Raw genomic sequence first — 16,704 nt, 5'->3', positions numbered from 1 at the left:
GAGCTTTATCTTAGTCTGGAATTGTGTCGTCATTTTCAGGTCCTGCTTCTTTTGTGCAAGTATAAGGTAATTGTTTGATATAGGTTGTCAAACTCGATCTACTGAACTATGAGGCAAAAGGTGATTATGGGTAGAGGGGAGAAGCCAGAGCCTTAGATTCAAGAGTCTGAAAGTTGTCTGCTTTGGATCCAGTTGGAGCTGATATAACCAGTAGCTGAGACAGGCAGACAGAAGAAGATAGCACAGATCTAGTGTTATGGTGAGCCCATAGCTTTCATTTTTGTAGTTTAGGGACTAGGACTTATGGCATTGGGGGCTGTCATTAAAAAAAAAATAAAAAAAATACATATACATATATATATATATATATATATATATATATATATATATATATATACACACACATACTTATACATGCATATATTCAGTATTTGATTTTCCTGTCAGTGTGTTTTACAACTCTTCTTAGCTCTGCTAACCGCTTGTCAGACACCATTTTGGGGTGTCAGCTGGTCCTGGGGTCCCTGTGGGTATTCCATCATTATTTATCATTTTGTGATAAAACGTATGCTGTTTCTGTCAGTGTTGCGAGGGATTAGGGTGTGTTTAATGGTTCCTTCTTTCTTGGGCACCAGAAAGATTCTTGAATAAGACTCTTGACACCTTATAAGTAGGGAAATTGATTGTACTACCTTTGATACACAGCATCTGACTTATGAATAAAGAAATGTAAAACTAGGTATATTCGTTCTCCTGAAAGATAGAAAAAAAGTTGGCTGGCTTTGATCTTTACTCAGGATTTATTCAAAGCATTTCAGTCGTTAAATGCTGAGTCTTCCCCTCACCCTCCTTTGACCACTCGTCACTTTCTGTAAGTCCTCCTGGTGCTGCTGCTCAGGGAAGCCACAATGCGACAGGCATGTCCTCTACAGCTATTAAGCTGCCCGTGTGTGCTATGGGAGAACCATTCTTGATGGTCTCCTAGAAGGGGCCGAGGGGTACTGTTTTGCTGAGCCTCTGAGGAGCTTCATTCATTCCCATGTGAAGCACCATCCTTGAAGTCAAAATTTTCTGGGTGGTCTCCCAGAATAAGGAAATGTAAAACTAGGTATATTCGTTCTCCTGAAAGATAGAGGATTGGCTGGGTTTCGCTAGGATTTATTCAAAGCATTTCAGTCGTTAAATGCTGAGTCTTCCCCTCACGTAAAACAAAAAGATGTTACTGTCCATCGGATTCTGATTCCCAGTCTGAGGAAGAGAAATTAGATTTGGATCTGACTCTTACGAAAGCTATTCTTCAGATCCCCCTCCTGAAGAGTTGTCTTTTTCTAATACCATTGCCAGAATGAAGGACTTGTTTTAGTGGAAAAAAATATATTGTGATTTGTTAGAGGCAGATTTTCCTCAGTTTGCAGCAGTTCTACCTGTGTTGCCGGCTTTAGTAGATGCTGTTTTATCAGCTTGCAGTTTGCCTGACAGTCAGCCACTTGCTCCAAGGAAGTCTGATGAATTATATAATTTGCCCAGAACCACTAGGGAAGAAATTTTTTACTACTTCCACCTTGACCTTGGGAATTGTTAACGGTCAGGCTCACATGCCTACATTTTGAGGCTTCTTTTAATAATGGGAAGAAATTGCTGACCTCTCTTCTACAGAGGATAAGGCAACTTTGAATTCCTTATTATCTTTCATGCCTTAGGTAACCAAACACATTCTAAAATGTGCTAATGTCACTGCTGCTATTTTTAGAGCAGCCACTGGGTCAGTTGTGAGTACATTTTTCTAGCTACATTCTCAGAATTTACCAGAGGGTGTCAAAGCTGAGATCCTGAATGCTCTCCTGGATAAAGAGGTATTACGTGGTCCTCACTCTGCAGGTGTCCTTAAAGGTTTGAAAAGGGAAGTTAATTCAGGAGGCTCCCCAGGTTTTTCAATCCTGATTTCCTACATGTTATAGAAAATGTCTTTCCTTTTTCAGGTTCCTCCCTCATGTATCACAATAAGCATTCCGGGCAAGACTCATGCAGTTAAAATTTCAAAAAGCAATGGCAGAGAGGTTCAAGAAGAAAGGATGGTCATCCCAAAACCAAAAACAAAGTAAGAAAATCAACTGTTTTGCCCTTCACACCCTGTAAGTCCTGTAAAGCTATTCCAGAGTGTAGGTCTTCAATTTTGCTCTGCTGTACCAGGTAATTTCAGACACTTGGTTACTGAGATTCATTTGAAGAGGCTGCAATTGAGTGTGAGATTCCCTTTCTCTTTTTCAAGGGATTCCTCAGCACCCATCCAATTAAGTCTTCCTGTTCCCTCCTATCATAAGTCAGATGCTGTGTATCAAGGGTAGTACAATCAATTTCCCTACTTATAAGGTGTCAAGAGTCTTATTCAAGAATCTTTCTGGTGCCCAAGAAAGAAGGAACCTGGTGACTTGTTTTAGGCCTTTCTTTTATAAAATTCACATCAAAATCCCAAAGTTCAGAATGTTGTTTCTCTGCAGTCTGTTACCTCTCATTTCACCTCTTAGTTTCTGGTAACGCTGGATTTAAAAAAAGCTTATCACATTCCAAGTCTCAGAAATTTTGGTTGCTGTTTATGTTTTTGTTTGTCTGATTTACATTTTCAATATTCTGTCTTGCTCTTTGGTTTGCCCACATCTCCAAGACTGCTCACAAAGTATCTGAAACCTATGGTAGCCCATTGCAGGTTGTGGGGCATTAACATTTTTCCAATGTTTACACTGCCTGTTTTTGCAGATTTTTCGCAAGTTGCCAATAATCTCTGGATTGGTTAAAAATGCTTCCAGTGTGGGTTTTCTGGCCAACACTGAGAAATCTTCTCTCATTCACTTTTATAGGATATCATTTATGTGTTAATCTACTTATCACATCCCTAATGATGACTTTTCTTCTTTAGAACAAAGTGGAATATTAGAAGTAGTAGTTTTAGATTTTCCAAAAAGTCTCTTATATCTGCCAGGGAATATTTCAAAATTCTAGATCTCACGGCATTTACTATTCTTATGATTCCTTTGGCCAGACCCAAATCAATTTGGACTGAACACCAGCACTCCCTTTTATTTCTGATTCTACTTCTTCTGTGTTTTGTGAAAAAGGAGTTACTCTGGTGGTTGAATCAAGTGTCTCTCAACTCAAGTCTGTAACCGTAGATGCGTCAGGCTTTTGTTAGACAGCTGTGCCCAAGGGGTTGAAAGTCCATGTTTTTTGCAAAAAAGTAAGACAAAACTCAAGTACATAAATGTCAGTTGGTTGTTGTTTCTAAAATGCTCTCAAAGCACTGAACCATCTATGGACTCCTGACCTTCAGCTAGCAATGTCAGACATGTGGTACATATTTAAATGGGGAGGGGGTAACCAGGTCCTACCCCCTTTGCAGATCAGCTCTGAAAGCTTGGACTCTAGCAACTCAGTACAGTTTGTCCTTCCAAGCTACCTTCATTTTGTCAGATCCCAACATTGCTGCAGACAAGCTGAGCAGGACCACGACAGACCCACACGAAAGGACATTGAATTTGGAGGTCTTCCAGAAATTGGTCTGTCTGTGGTGAACTCCTCAAGTAAATGTTTGCCTCCAGCCACAGCAAACTGTTGTTAAAATTCTTTGGGTCTCCTTACACAGAGAAAGACAGATGATTTTTTTTCTCGTGGATGGAAATGTTCTTGTATGCATGTCTACCCTTTTCTCTAATAACCAGTGTTCTTCTAAAGATACAGACATACCCCCCCACTAATATAACTGTGGTGATTGCCTTTTGACCAGCTAACTGTGGTTCTCCCTTCTTTTGAAAATGGCCAAGGACAATTAACATGTTTTCTCACAGTATGGATTTGAGCAAGACCAACGATCCAAACTTAATTTCTTCAGTTTGACTGCATGGCTGAAAGAATTGTAATATCTTTAGGCACTTTTTCTGACATTGTGCAGCAGGTATTAAAGGAGGCAAGTAAAACTTCTACTAGAACATCTTAAATGGGTAAGTAAAAGGATTTTCTAGTTGGTGACAAAGCAACAACCCAGGACCCTTTTAAGGCTCAAACTCCTGTGATTCTTCAGTAGTTGAGTGAGTTATTATCATTTGCCTTTCTTACTCTTCTGTTGAGTCTTCTTTTAACCACATTTGTTTGTCTACCCTTAGATTCTTCCCTTTCTTCCTTACCTCAAGTGAAACAGTTTGTGAAAGATGTTTTTTACATATCTGTCCACCTATAAGGTAGGTACCTCCTTCTTGGAATCTTAATTCGATATTGGAAAATGCTGTCTCAAGGATAATAGAAACCATTTCCCTAGGTCTAAGAGGGCAAGGATCATGCAATGTTTCTGTTTTTGAATCTGCTCATTAGGCTAGGTTCAAGCTCTTATTTTGGAATACAGTGTTACTCATTGCTCTGACTTCTGCAAGAAGGATATCTGACTTGCAGACTCTTATGGTGAGTCATCCCAGTTTCGGTTTTCACAAAGATAAGGTTTCTTTGAGAACAAAGCATTGCTTTATGCCCAAGGTCATTTCAGAGTTTAAATTGATACAGGCTATTAATCTCCTTGTTTTCTTTCCAGAGCCTACAGATTAAGGAGAAAGAATTTTATATACTCTGGATGTCCGCATGCAGTTTAGATACTACACTGACGGGTAAAAACCTTAAGGATTGTGCTTCAGCTGTTTATTTCCTGTGAAGGTAAGAAAAGGGGACACATAGTGTTAAAATATACAACTTCTGAATGTTTGTCCCATTTCTTTGCCTGGGAGTGTCTTGCTATGTTGAGAATAACAAAAGGCAAAATCAGGGCCCACTCTACCAGGACTCTGGCTACATGTGTGGCATTTTGGAAAGGGATGGACTGTAAGAAAATGAGGCAGCACATTGTTTATGATGTATACACTTTTATCAAGTACTTCAAACTAGGTTTCTTCTCCTTGTCCAGAGCAGGTTTTGGTAGGACTGCTTTGCAGAAGCTCCTGGACTTTGATCCACCCCCCTTGCTTTCTAAGCAGTGATATTTGTCCCATATATTTTAGGCTGCTGCAATAATTATTTAAGGATGAATGTACTACATTTGTATAAGTGAACTTACAATAACAGTAGATGTTCAAATAGATCACTCTTGCAATTGCTACACCCCTCTCTCCACATCCTTCTTTTGTAGTTTTTTGCCAGTGTAAGGATGTTATGTATTTTTCTTTTTTTGTGGCACATTATCTAGCTGTCCAGCCTCTAGCATCCCTTTTCCTGAGGCAAGAAAGCTCTGAAGTTTGGTGCCTTAGCAGCTGATTTTTATCTTTTTTCACCTTCAGCTGTGCAGTGGCTAGGGCACGTGGATGGTGCCCTGAAGTTTTGGAAGCTGGCAGGATTTGTCTCATACAGCTTAGGCTGCTGCAGCAATGACCTATATGACTGTGCTTTCGAGACACTGAGCTTTAAACACTGCATATGCATGCATATTGGGAAGCTGTTTTCACTTTTAACTCTGTTGCATTTTCACTGAAAGCATCTATATATTTTGTCCATTTTTTAAGCTCTCGAACAACAGATGTTCATCATCGATCACTGCGTCAGTAGCCTTAGCTATATGGTTTATATCCTACATAGGATATAACAGCCAGACAGCTTTCAGAGCTTAAGGGCATCTTCCACACACCAAGACTAGTATCAGCTTGACCAGAAATGAATAAAAAATAAATGGTTTTGACTTCAATCCCTTCATAACTTTCCTGCCACTGAAAATACTCCTCTTGTTGTCTTTTGAGGTTCAACAGTCTGCTTATGGTTTTACATTGATGGGCAAATAAGTTCCCTTTGGGGGGGTGCTCCAAGATGTTATTTCTATGAGAGAAACTTAACTTTATCTGTGAAGTAACTTAATTCAATCTAGGAAAATATGTTTTTCCAGATTGGCATGAGACTTCTAGACATTTTTTACTTGTGTTGGAAAAAAGTTGTTAAAACTAAATTTTCTTTGTTTTTCCTGATTAAAACTTGTAATTTAATTTTGGGGGCTGGGGTAAGTGTTTAAAGTGCTTTTCACTGTGTCTTTTATGGGAAAAAAACTTTTTAACAGTTTCCTTTTTCTCCAAGTATTGCTTACGGTCTTACCCAGGTTTAAGTTTCAGGCTCACAATGGAACAACTTACTGGTTCTTCCTTCTTCCAGCCACAAAAAGAATATTTCAAAACAGCCTTTGCCCCTTCAGAAGGCTACACAATTGTTTCAGTCCCAGCTGGGTGACTCTGCTGTGGCCATTTCTGGCTCTTTAAACAGTTTCTTTTACCTTGGCTCCATATGGTGTAGTCCTTTCAGCTGCCATGGTCTGGGGCTTAGACATGCCCTCTGAGGCTATTAGAGTGCCTTTGGTGGGCAAGGGAGAACCACTCTTGTCAGTTTCAGTGGAAGGAGCAGGGAATGCTTCTCTGCCTAGCTGGACTGGGACACTGACACTAGTCCCCAGAGAGATTCTGAGTCTAACAGGAGTTCTAAAAAAGAACTTTAAAAAAAAAGAAAAAAAAAAATCTCAGGTCTCTTCTTCTGTCTGTGTGTGTTTGGACTTAAGTGTGATTTGTGCTCTGGTATGGATTCTTGACCTTTCTGTTTCTGGTGTTACTGGTAAAAGAAAACAGAATTCTTTTTCTATACTGTTCCCTATATATTATGAATGAACGAAATTTGATTGAGGGGATACTTTCTCCTCCTTACTTTACTGGAAAGTGTTTAAGAGTATATATTATTAGCCCCTCTTTTTTTTCTTTTGAAAATCCTATCCAGACCAGTTCAGTCAGTTCAGTTGCATAATATCATATCTATTCCACTTTTCAAAGGGGGGTATATACACATACACACGCACACACACACACACACACATATATATATATATATATATATATATATATATATATATACAAAATTTATTTCAGCTTGAATTTCCTGATCTCATTTCTGTTAAATCCTACTGCTGCTGCTAAACATCTGGTAAATGTTACTTGCTCCCCTACTCTGGTAAGGATGGGAAAGCATTTGATAGATTTGTGTGAAAGGTTGCACTTTTGCCACACTTATTTTTATAATTATTTGTCAAGTTTGTATGTTAAAGTTTATGCTTCCATCATCTGAGAATACAAGGAACATTATAACCATTTCCTTCTTCCAAGGAAAAAAAAATCTATGAATTATCATATTGCTTCCTTGTATTAGGAGAATAAACACTGTTTGAAGCATGTGTCCAGAAAAAAACGTAAACTCCTAATACTGCTAAAACCACACTGAAGGAGCAAAAAAAAAAAAAAAACACTGTAAAATCCAGTATAAATCCAATGCTCTTTATTGTCTGAAGCATGCTTATGATTCAGCTGATGCTTTGCCCACAGCAGCTGCTATTGGAACTATTATGTGAAAACAAATAAAGTTCATCCCTGTCCATATTGAAGTGCAACTTGGATCTGTTGATGAGAAACAGAAAATTTACCACAGGACTGACCCCTGTACTACAAACGGAGAGAAGCAGTCCCTGAATACTTTATCCCATGCATGGGTCCCCTCAAATTGTCTGTGGTATGATCCCAGTTATTCTCATTAGCAGTGATATCTAATTGTTGACCATTGGATTGGTAAAACCAATCTCTAACCAACTGGGATACGTTAATTTGAGCACAAAATGGGAAATTTCCTATTTTTAAAATGGCCCCAAGGGCAGCTAGTGTAATACTTAATTGTGAACCTGTGATAAGATTTACTTAGCTAGATATGCAAAATCTACAACAGGATGTTAAAAAATGTTGAACTCTCTTTTAGCTAGAGATGTGTTTTCTGGATGTTCTGCTGCTGAAGTCCTGAAAAAGTGTGATGAGAAGGGGAAACTGATTGATTCAGGGGATTATATGCATATTTTTTCAGCTTACCTTCCCCATGTTTCAGTCTTCCTCAAAATCTCTCTCTCCATTTCCCTCTGGCAACAGATAATCTTAGACAAGTAGATTCTTAGAGTGGTTTATCAGGGATACAGATGGCAGTGGAACTTCTCCCTCCATTTCCTGGAATTCCTGCTTATCCACCAGATCAAACTTTGTTTTCCTATCCTGTCTTTCAGCATCTAGTAATGCAGGGGGTGGTAGAAGCTGTCTCACTACTCTGGTAGGAAAATGTTGTTATTCAAGAATCTTTTTGGTGTCAAGTCCCAAAGTTGAAAATGCTATTCCTTCACAAATTGTTACATCTGATTACCTCTTTAAGTTTAGTAATTACCGTAGCTTTAAAGGACACTTATTACATTCCACTAGCCTTAGATTTCAAATGTTTCTTAAGGTTATATGTGTCTGAGTTGCACTTTGTTTTATCCATTACCCTTTGGGTTATCCTCTACTCCAAGGGTATTCATAAAGAACCTACCCCCACTCATAGCATCTTGCGTACTGCAAGGTATCCACATTTTTTCCATATTTAGATGACTTGCTTTACTTTGCAGAGTTTTTTTTCCAAAGTGTCAGGAGTCATTTAGCCTGGTGAGAGATCCCCTTCACAGACTGGAGTTCAAGAGAACATCCAAAAATCTTGTTTGACTATTTCTCACAGGATTGTTTTCTGTGATGTCTCCTATGTATGTTATTGTCAAAGAACTTTTCTTCCCCAGGAAAAAAAGTAGCTCTATTAATGAGTTTTCCATGCAGTCCAAAGCTGCAGCAAGGGAATTTCTCAGATTTATGGTTCATTTCATGGTATACATGATTCTCATGATTCCTCTAGCCAGACTCCATATAAGAAAGTTTTACTGGTACCAGAAATCTGTATGGTCTTCAACATCAACATCCCCTGACATTCCAAATTCCTGTATTGGACTTTGTAAAAAGGGAGCTGCATTGATGGAGAGACTAGTTTTATCTAAACTGATGTTTCCCGGCTGTAACTAGACACCTCAGACTGTTTGGACCAAAAAGGACAGATCAAAACACATAAAAGTAAATGAGATGTTTGCAGTAATAAATGCTTTTAACTCTGTTAATAATGGCGCATTACAAATTATTGCAGACATGCTAAGTGATGTCATACATAAACAGGGGGAAATGGATCTTACCCTCTATGCAGACTAGCCAAGGTAGCTTGAGATATAGCTTTTCAACCCCTCGTAGATGGAAATAGATTTTGGGGTCTTCAAGGAATTGATGCAGCTGTGGGGAACACCTTAGATAGTTCTATTTACCTCCACTCATAACTATCATCTGGCAAAGATTTGCCCCAGAAATCCTTACAAGCAGGCTTGGAAAACATATGCATTTTCTTTTCCTTGGACAGGAATGTTCCTTTATACTTTACCATCTTTTCCGTTGCTATCCAAGGTCATTTTGAAGATTATGAAGGACTCTTCAAATGTCATTGTGGTGACTTCCTTCTGGCCCTGGCACCAGTGGTTCTCAGTTTTGGAAATGGCCAAGGGCAATTGCAGATTGGACATACTAACACAAGACAGGGTTTCATTGATTCATCCAACCTGAAACAACTCAAGTAACTGCCTAGATGATAATTGTAATACCTTTTAGGCTCATGTTTAATGAGGATGTACAAGCATTAGTGAGGGCAATAAAACCTGCTGCTAGGGAATCATATGTAACTAAATGGAAAAGATTTTCTAGTTGGTGCAAAACATTAGTCAGCACCCTTATAAGGCTGTTATTTATCTGGCTCTACAGTATTTGTGAGAGTTACTATCATCTGACCTTTCTTACTCCTCTGTCAAGGTTCATTTATCAACTGTTTCAGCATGTCTGCCAATGGATACTCCACTTTCAGTGCATTCTCCATGGTAATGCTTACCAGGCTACTTAGAAAACAGGTGAATCCTCCTTGGGATCTCAGATTGTTTCAGAAAAAATAACTCTTGCTTCATTTGAACTAGCCCATCAGGCCGATTTAAGGTTCATAACATGGAAAAGAGTTTTATTGATGGTCTGGACTTCTGCAAAAAGACCATCTGGATTGCAGGCTGTCATGGTGGGTCAGCCTTATCTCATTTTCCACAAAGGCAGGGTTTTCTTAAGAACTAATCCTTTTATGCCTAATGTGGTTTTCAAATTAGCGTTGAGCCCAAGCTATCCATCTCCCTGTCTTTCCAAAACTTTAAAATTAAAGAGAAAGGATTCTTCATACTCTGAATATTCACAGACAACTCTGATACTCCCTTGATAGAAGTAAATCCTTCTAAAACTCTGATCAGCTTTTTTTTCTTATAAAGGTAAGAAAAGGAGACAACTTGTGTCAAAGCAGACTATCCAAATGGTTGTCGCTTTCTATTTCCTTTTGTTATACCCGCCACAACAAAGGCAGTTCCAGGAAGGGCCAGGACACACTCTACCAGGACCTTGTCTTCATCTGTGGCTTTTTAGAAGGGTTAGATTTTTATAAGCATTATAAAAGCAGCAATGTGATCCCCTTTACAGACTTTTACAAGCTACATTCCTTTCTTCAAACACAGTCGCATTGTTTAGTATCTGTTCCAAACCCAGTGATGTAGTTATGAGACAACAGAAAGTTCATAGCATAATAGGAGTTAGAAGGCTATTGGCCCTGAGGCCCTTATAAGCCTAGCCAAGAATTTAGCCCATGTTTAGATAAGTCAGCACCCAAAGCCTCTGTCCAGCAGGGACACAACTGGAAGCCCAAGGGTATATTTTCCATTTTCCATACAGTTATCCAGATTGCGCTTAAAAAGGGATAATGAGGTACAGTGCTTGCTGTTGAGAGGGAGTCTGTTCCACAGATGGAGGAGTCTCTGGGATACAAATGTGTCCCGCCAACAAGTCCTATTGATATCACAGACCAGGTTGAGGTTGCGCATCAGGTTACTTGAGTGGAGCTTGACTTATGGATATGCAGCAGTCACATCAAGGCAGGTTCTGAGATTGCTTTGTATGCCAGACAGAGGTCACCTCTGAGGAGTCTGTATGAAGCTAAGTAGAGGACAGGGCTTTTAGTCCATCTGTGTAGGGTAGATGTTTGAGGCCCTGGATTCTCCTGGTGAGGAACCTCTGTGGTCTCTGCAGCTGTTGCATGTGCTTTGCAAGTTACATGGCGAAGGGGGTGTTGTACTCAGTAATTGGCCTTGTGAGGGAAGAATACAGGGATATTATGACCTCTTTGTCCCTGGATGAGCTATCCTTACTTATGAGGTGGGCCATGTAGAAAGCTTTCCATACATCAGAAGCAACATGGTGGTCAGAAGTCAGGTTGCTATCAACCTGGATGCCCAAATCCCTCACTACTGATTGTGTACTTAAGATGTTGTTGTTAACGTGAGAATATGCGGGTATGTCACTCTCCCCAAAGGGGATGATGACGCATTTTTTGGCATTCAACTTGAGACCATGTTTCTGGCACCAGTCATTTGTTTGGGTGAGACCCTCTTGGAGGATGTCCACATCACTTGGGGAATTGATGACCCCGCCCAGCTTGCAGTCATCTGCATACTTGGTCAGCCATAGCCCACTGGTTTTGGTCTTCACCTCAGAGAAGTATATCCTGAATAACAGAGGCCCCAAGACCGATCCCTGAGGTACGCCACTCGTTATGGGTCTACTGCTTGAGGTGGATTCCCCCATTTTGATTAGGTGGGTTCTGTCAGTGAGCCAGTTTGCTACCCATCTGGTAACATATGGATTGATGGCTAGTTGAGAAAGTTTTTCAATTATGCCCAAGTGGGGTATAGTATCCTAAGGCTCTGGCCAGGTTATGGTAGGTGGTGTGCACCATCTTCCCCTCATCCATGGCTTTGGTGGCTGACTCAAAGAAGTCGACGAGATTCAACAGACATGACCTCCCCTTAACAAAGCCAAACTGTGTGGGGTCGAGTGTTTTGAGGTTGCCAGTGTCCCTGTTAATGAAGTCCATGATAATCAGTTCCATAGCCTTGCAGACCAGGCTAGATAGGCTGATGGGTCTATAATTTCCCGGATCAGTGGACACTCCACATTTGTGTAAAGAGATGACAGTGGCTATCCTCCATTTGGCTGGGACAAAGCCGGTACTCAGGCTTTGGTTGAATAGGGTTTATAATGGTGCTGCAAGTTCACACCTGAGTTCATGTAGGGTGCAGCCTGGGATGTTATCGGGTCCCATGGATGCTGTATTTTTTGCCTTTGAGAGATAGATTTTTTTCCCTAGAGATAAGGGGTGGGGAGCAGGTACTGGGGATGTCCTGATTTACTGATTGGGGGGGGGGGGCAGAGGGGGGATGTTTTCACTGAATCTGTCGGCCAGTAGATTAGCTATATCTACAACATTTATGTATGTGGTGTCCTTGGCCACCAGTTCTGAACAGATCTGGGTGCTTCCTTTGAGATTGCGGACATATGTAAAGAAGGCCTTATGATTGTCTGTAGTAGATGTTGCCAATTTGGACTCTAAGTTGGCTTTAGAGGATTTCACAAGTGCTCTTATTTGCTTGTACAGGCTAAGGAGAGATTGCTTCCATTTGGGCACCTGCGCTTTCTTGGTCCTGGACAGAAATTTTTATTTTTTGTTATAAAGTTTTTTTATTGCAGATGTCCACCAGACAGGTTTACTCTTCGTTGCGGAGGATGATTTTGTCCCGTCAGGTATTCCTGATTCCATGCATCTTTATAAATGCTCGTATAGTACTTTGGTGTCGATTTGGACATTGGTGCCAGTTCCTACAGAGGGGGAGTGGCTGTTTATACCATTCCGTAGGAGGTTGTAATCAGCTTTGGAGAAGTTCTTTTGTTTGACCCTAACTAGGGGGGGGGGGGGTCAGGGGAGATGGTGACTTCGAAAGTGACCACTTTATGATCAAATCTTATCAGGGAGGATGATACTGTAGGGGTGCTGCAGTGGTTACTCAGGTTGGTTAATACAAAGTCCAAGGTATTATCACCTCTTGTGGGGGCATCAACTAGCTGTTCCACTCCATTTGCATTGATAAAATCAAGGAGTCTCTGGAAATTTGTTTTCTGACATGAGTAGAGTTTCCAGTTTATGGTTGGGTAATTAAAGTCACCCAGGATCAGGGTAAAGGGTCCCTTGCATTTAAAGCATTCGAAAGATCAGTTTTATATCTGTTGTGAATAGCCCTTTTGTTTATGTCAGTTTTGTTGATCCGTAGGGGTAAATTCTTGTGTCTGACTCCATTGCTGGCTTGACCTGTTTGTGTTTCTCTTACATTTTGTTTATTGGCAGTTTAACCTTCTGTTTTTGTATTGGGACTTTTGTCTACTTTATTTAAGGTGTACACTTTTTTAATAACTATGTTCACTTTGATTTTTGGTATGATTATTGACAGCCATATTCTTTATCTATATATTTTCTGATTCTATTTCACTGGTTGCTTATTTTTCTCATTTGTTTTCCTTGTATTGTGACTTGGCTTGAATGTTTCCCTTTATTTGTTTTTAAATAATTGGGTTGCTTGCATTTTGCAGACATTTTTACACAGCACTGGACACTGTCTTCTTTGAGGGTATGACCACCACATTAACTCATTGATGGGTTATATTAGTTTTCACTGTCTGTGCATTTATGAAGTTTTATTTTGTTCTTGCCTCCTTCATTTCATTTGCTCTGTAGGTCACTCATCCCTACATTAGCTTTTATTAACTTTGTTTATATTTTTTCCATTCATGCTTTTATTTTCTTTGCTTGATTTATGTTTAGAACCTTCTGTGGCTCAGCCTTTCCACTGATTCAGGACTACATTATATGAGTTATTACTTAACTGGTATTTGTAAACACACTTTCTTTGTTCCTACCCTTAACCTAGTGTAGTACATCTTGGTGGACTCCTCCTCCTTTGCTTTGAACTGTTGTATTTCATGCTTCACATTTTGTCTGTGACTCATAATGACTGTTCTTATCTTTTACATCTTGAAGCCAGTCATCGGGCCCTGGTTTTGCATGTGTAACATAAACCTGTTCTCATGCTGTGTGTAAAGTAAAACCTTTAGCCTGCCATTTCTTTAAATAGAGTAGTAGGCAGATTATTAAATGTTGGTTACACTGTGTCACATTGTTGCAGTTTCAGGTTTGGAATGTCTTCAGAGGTATTCTCATTGCAGATGTGCTCTGATTACTTCAGTCACTTTTGTGTGACTTATTCTGTTGAGCACTCCATCTCTCTTTTGTTTGTGGCAGTCTCTATGATAAAATTAGTTAAAAGGCACAAATCTTTGACTTTTCTTGCTTGGAGTGCTTTTTCTGTAGTTTCTGTTCTGTAGCAGGAATTATGAACTTGACTGTTAAAAAAATATATTGTATAAAGTCTGCATTTCAACAAATGGCAGCTATTGTCATCAGTAGTTTTCATAGTGTCATGTGCAATGACTGAAGTCACGTCAGTCACATTTTCTGTTTAATTTTTGGTGACCAGTTAGAATTTGTAATACTTGACAGTATGTAGAGATGTATGTGCTTGTGCTGGTCGCACCATACTACAAGTCCTTTTTTTTCTGCCTGTTAATTAGCAACAGAGAAACCCAGGACACATTCAAACCACAAGAGTCTTCCTTGTTGATTTTGCCACTCATCTTGATACATCACTGTTGAAAGTCCAGGTAACTTTTTTGTTTTAGAATATTTATTTTCAAAATTGTCTGATTCCAGACAGCAACATTTCTGGTCTTTATTCTATTTATTGACTAGGTAAGTTGGCTTTTCAGTCATGACGTAGGCAAAGAGAGCATAGCAAGATAAAAATCTGTACAGAATATAAAACAGTACAGAGCGCATAAAGCAATTTACATTTATATGTAGTATACACTAACAGTGCAAAACAAATTTCTGAGTAATATGGAACAGAATAAATTCAGACGCAAGTCAATTTTGAGGTTTATATGCAATATAGGTTTTACAGTTTGTGTTTGCTGTCTACAGTTTATATTTGGGGTACTGCTAATTTTTGACTGAATAGTATTAACCTTCGTCTCTAAAGTAGTCACATGCAACTTCTAGGTGGCTGAGTAGGGCTTTTTTAAATTCATTCTGCGTCTCTAAAGCTCTTGACATCTTTTGGTAGGTAGCAGGTCCAAATATGGAGAATTCATTTTCTTCTACTGTAGTTTTGAAACAAGGGTGGGTTAGAGTCATGGTGTTTTCATAACATCCCCTCAAAGGCTAAGGCTGTTTTTCATGGCAGCTTATTCTTAATGGTGGGCAGTAAACCTTGTCAATAGTAAGAAGTTAAACAGGAAAGAGGCTGTTTCATTTGCCAGCAGCCATTTTAGTTTTTAGTAATTTACAGTGATATGCCAGTTAAGTATTGTACAGGTTAATTATAGGTAGGTGGTATTCTGTTTGTGGGAGAGGAATACTCTTAGCTGTGGAACTTCTGCAAGATTGGAAGAGTATGAATTTACGTTTGTAGCAAGGCTTGAGCTGAGTTGGGGCCTTTGTGTGATATTCTCTACTTGTGGGGTAAAATGTAATTACTGATGGAGCAAGGATGAGACCTAGGTATTTATATTATTTGGTAACTGGAATAATATTGCCTTGCATGTCTTCAGTTTGAGGGTGAGTACATTTGATAGTTTCTGGGCCGTGGCAAAGAGCATAGTATTTGTTTCAGTAGGTTTAATCAGAAGCTTATTGGAGGTCGCCCATCGGTATAGACCTTTACTGGAAGTCCTGTAATCTTTTTGCACTTTTCATAAATAGGTTCATAGGTTAGTACTAGGCTATTGGCCCTAGGGCCTATACAAGCCTAGCCAAACAATTCCCCGGATATTTCTTCCCACAATATTTACTTCCCTGGACCCGTGTCTAGCAGGGCGAATGACTTGATCCCTGGAGTGAATTTCCTATCTCTCATCCAATTGTCAAGGTTCCTTTTGAAGAGGGCCAAGGAGGCGCTCTGCTTGACATGTATGGGAAGTCTATACCAGAGTATGGGGGGGGGTCTCTGGGTCAGGAACCTATCCCTCCAGCATGTTTTGTTTATTGTGATGCCTGGAGCATGTGGCTCTGAGGGATTGGGATTTCTTTAAGTGGAGCATATCCAACAGTTCTCGGTTTGACATGGCCTTGTATGTTAAGCAGAGATCGCCTCTGAGTAGACGATGTGCCACAAAGTATAGGTGGAGTTTTTTTAGATGATCAGCATAGGGCATTTGCTTTAAGCCTGTGATTCTTTTAGTGAAGTATTTCTGTGGCTTTTCCAGCTGTTGGCAGATGTCTTTTGAGGTACATACCAAACGAGGCATTGTACTCCATAATGGGTCTAATGAGGGATGAGTACAGTGGGACAATGACCTCCTTTTTTCTGGATGAAAAGCCCTTAGTGATTAGGTGTGCCACATAGAAGGATTTCCTGACTGTTATGGCAATGTGGTTATCAAAGGTGAGACCACTGTCCACCTGTGCCCCTAAGTCTCTTATCACACTTTTGGTGTTTAGTTTACTGCCACCTGTGTGGTAATTCATGGGTATATGGTTTTTCCCAAAAGGGATAACTATACATTTCATGGCATTAAGCTTGAGCCCATGGCTCTGGCACCAAGCATTTGTTTCTGTAAGGCCCTTTTGTAGAATATCCACATCATTTGGGGATTCAATAATGGCTCCCAGTTTGCAGTCATCTGCAAACTTTGTTAGCCAGAGTCCCTTAGTGCTGGCCAGTACTTCAGAGAAGCAGATGCCAAACAAGAGCGGTCCCAGGACTGAACCCTGAGGTACTTCACTTGTCACTTGTCTGGAGCTGGATGTGGA

The 16,704-nt window shown here is 39.9% G+C and overlaps 1 protein-coding gene across 9 annotated transcripts in view; it reads left to right on the top strand.

Annotated features, from left to right (window-relative positions):
* Nucleotides 1–16,704, top strand: part of PLEKHA1 (pleckstrin homology domain containing A1) — a 2,820,639-nt gene that overhangs the window by 853,227 nt on the left and 1,950,708 nt on the right. Inside the window, exon 5 of one of the 9 annotated variants that reach the window (XM_044056040.1) lies at nt 14,466–14,555. The exons of the other annotated variants lie outside the window; for them this stretch is intronic. The gene's annotated coding sequence lies outside the window, so the exon portion shown is untranslated. The remainder of the gene's footprint in view (nt 1–14,465; nt 14,556–16,704) is intronic. 9 annotated transcript variants of the gene reach the window in all.

Source organism: Protopterus annectens, chromosome 14.part0 (genome assembly GCF_019279795.1).
Source record: "Protopterus annectens isolate FY-2018-M chromosome 14.part0, PAN1.0, whole genome shotgun sequence".
Taxonomy (NCBI): domain Eukaryota; kingdom Metazoa; phylum Chordata; order Ceratodontiformes; family Protopteridae; genus Protopterus; species Protopterus annectens.
This window is presented reverse-complemented; position numbering and strand designations above follow the sequence as displayed.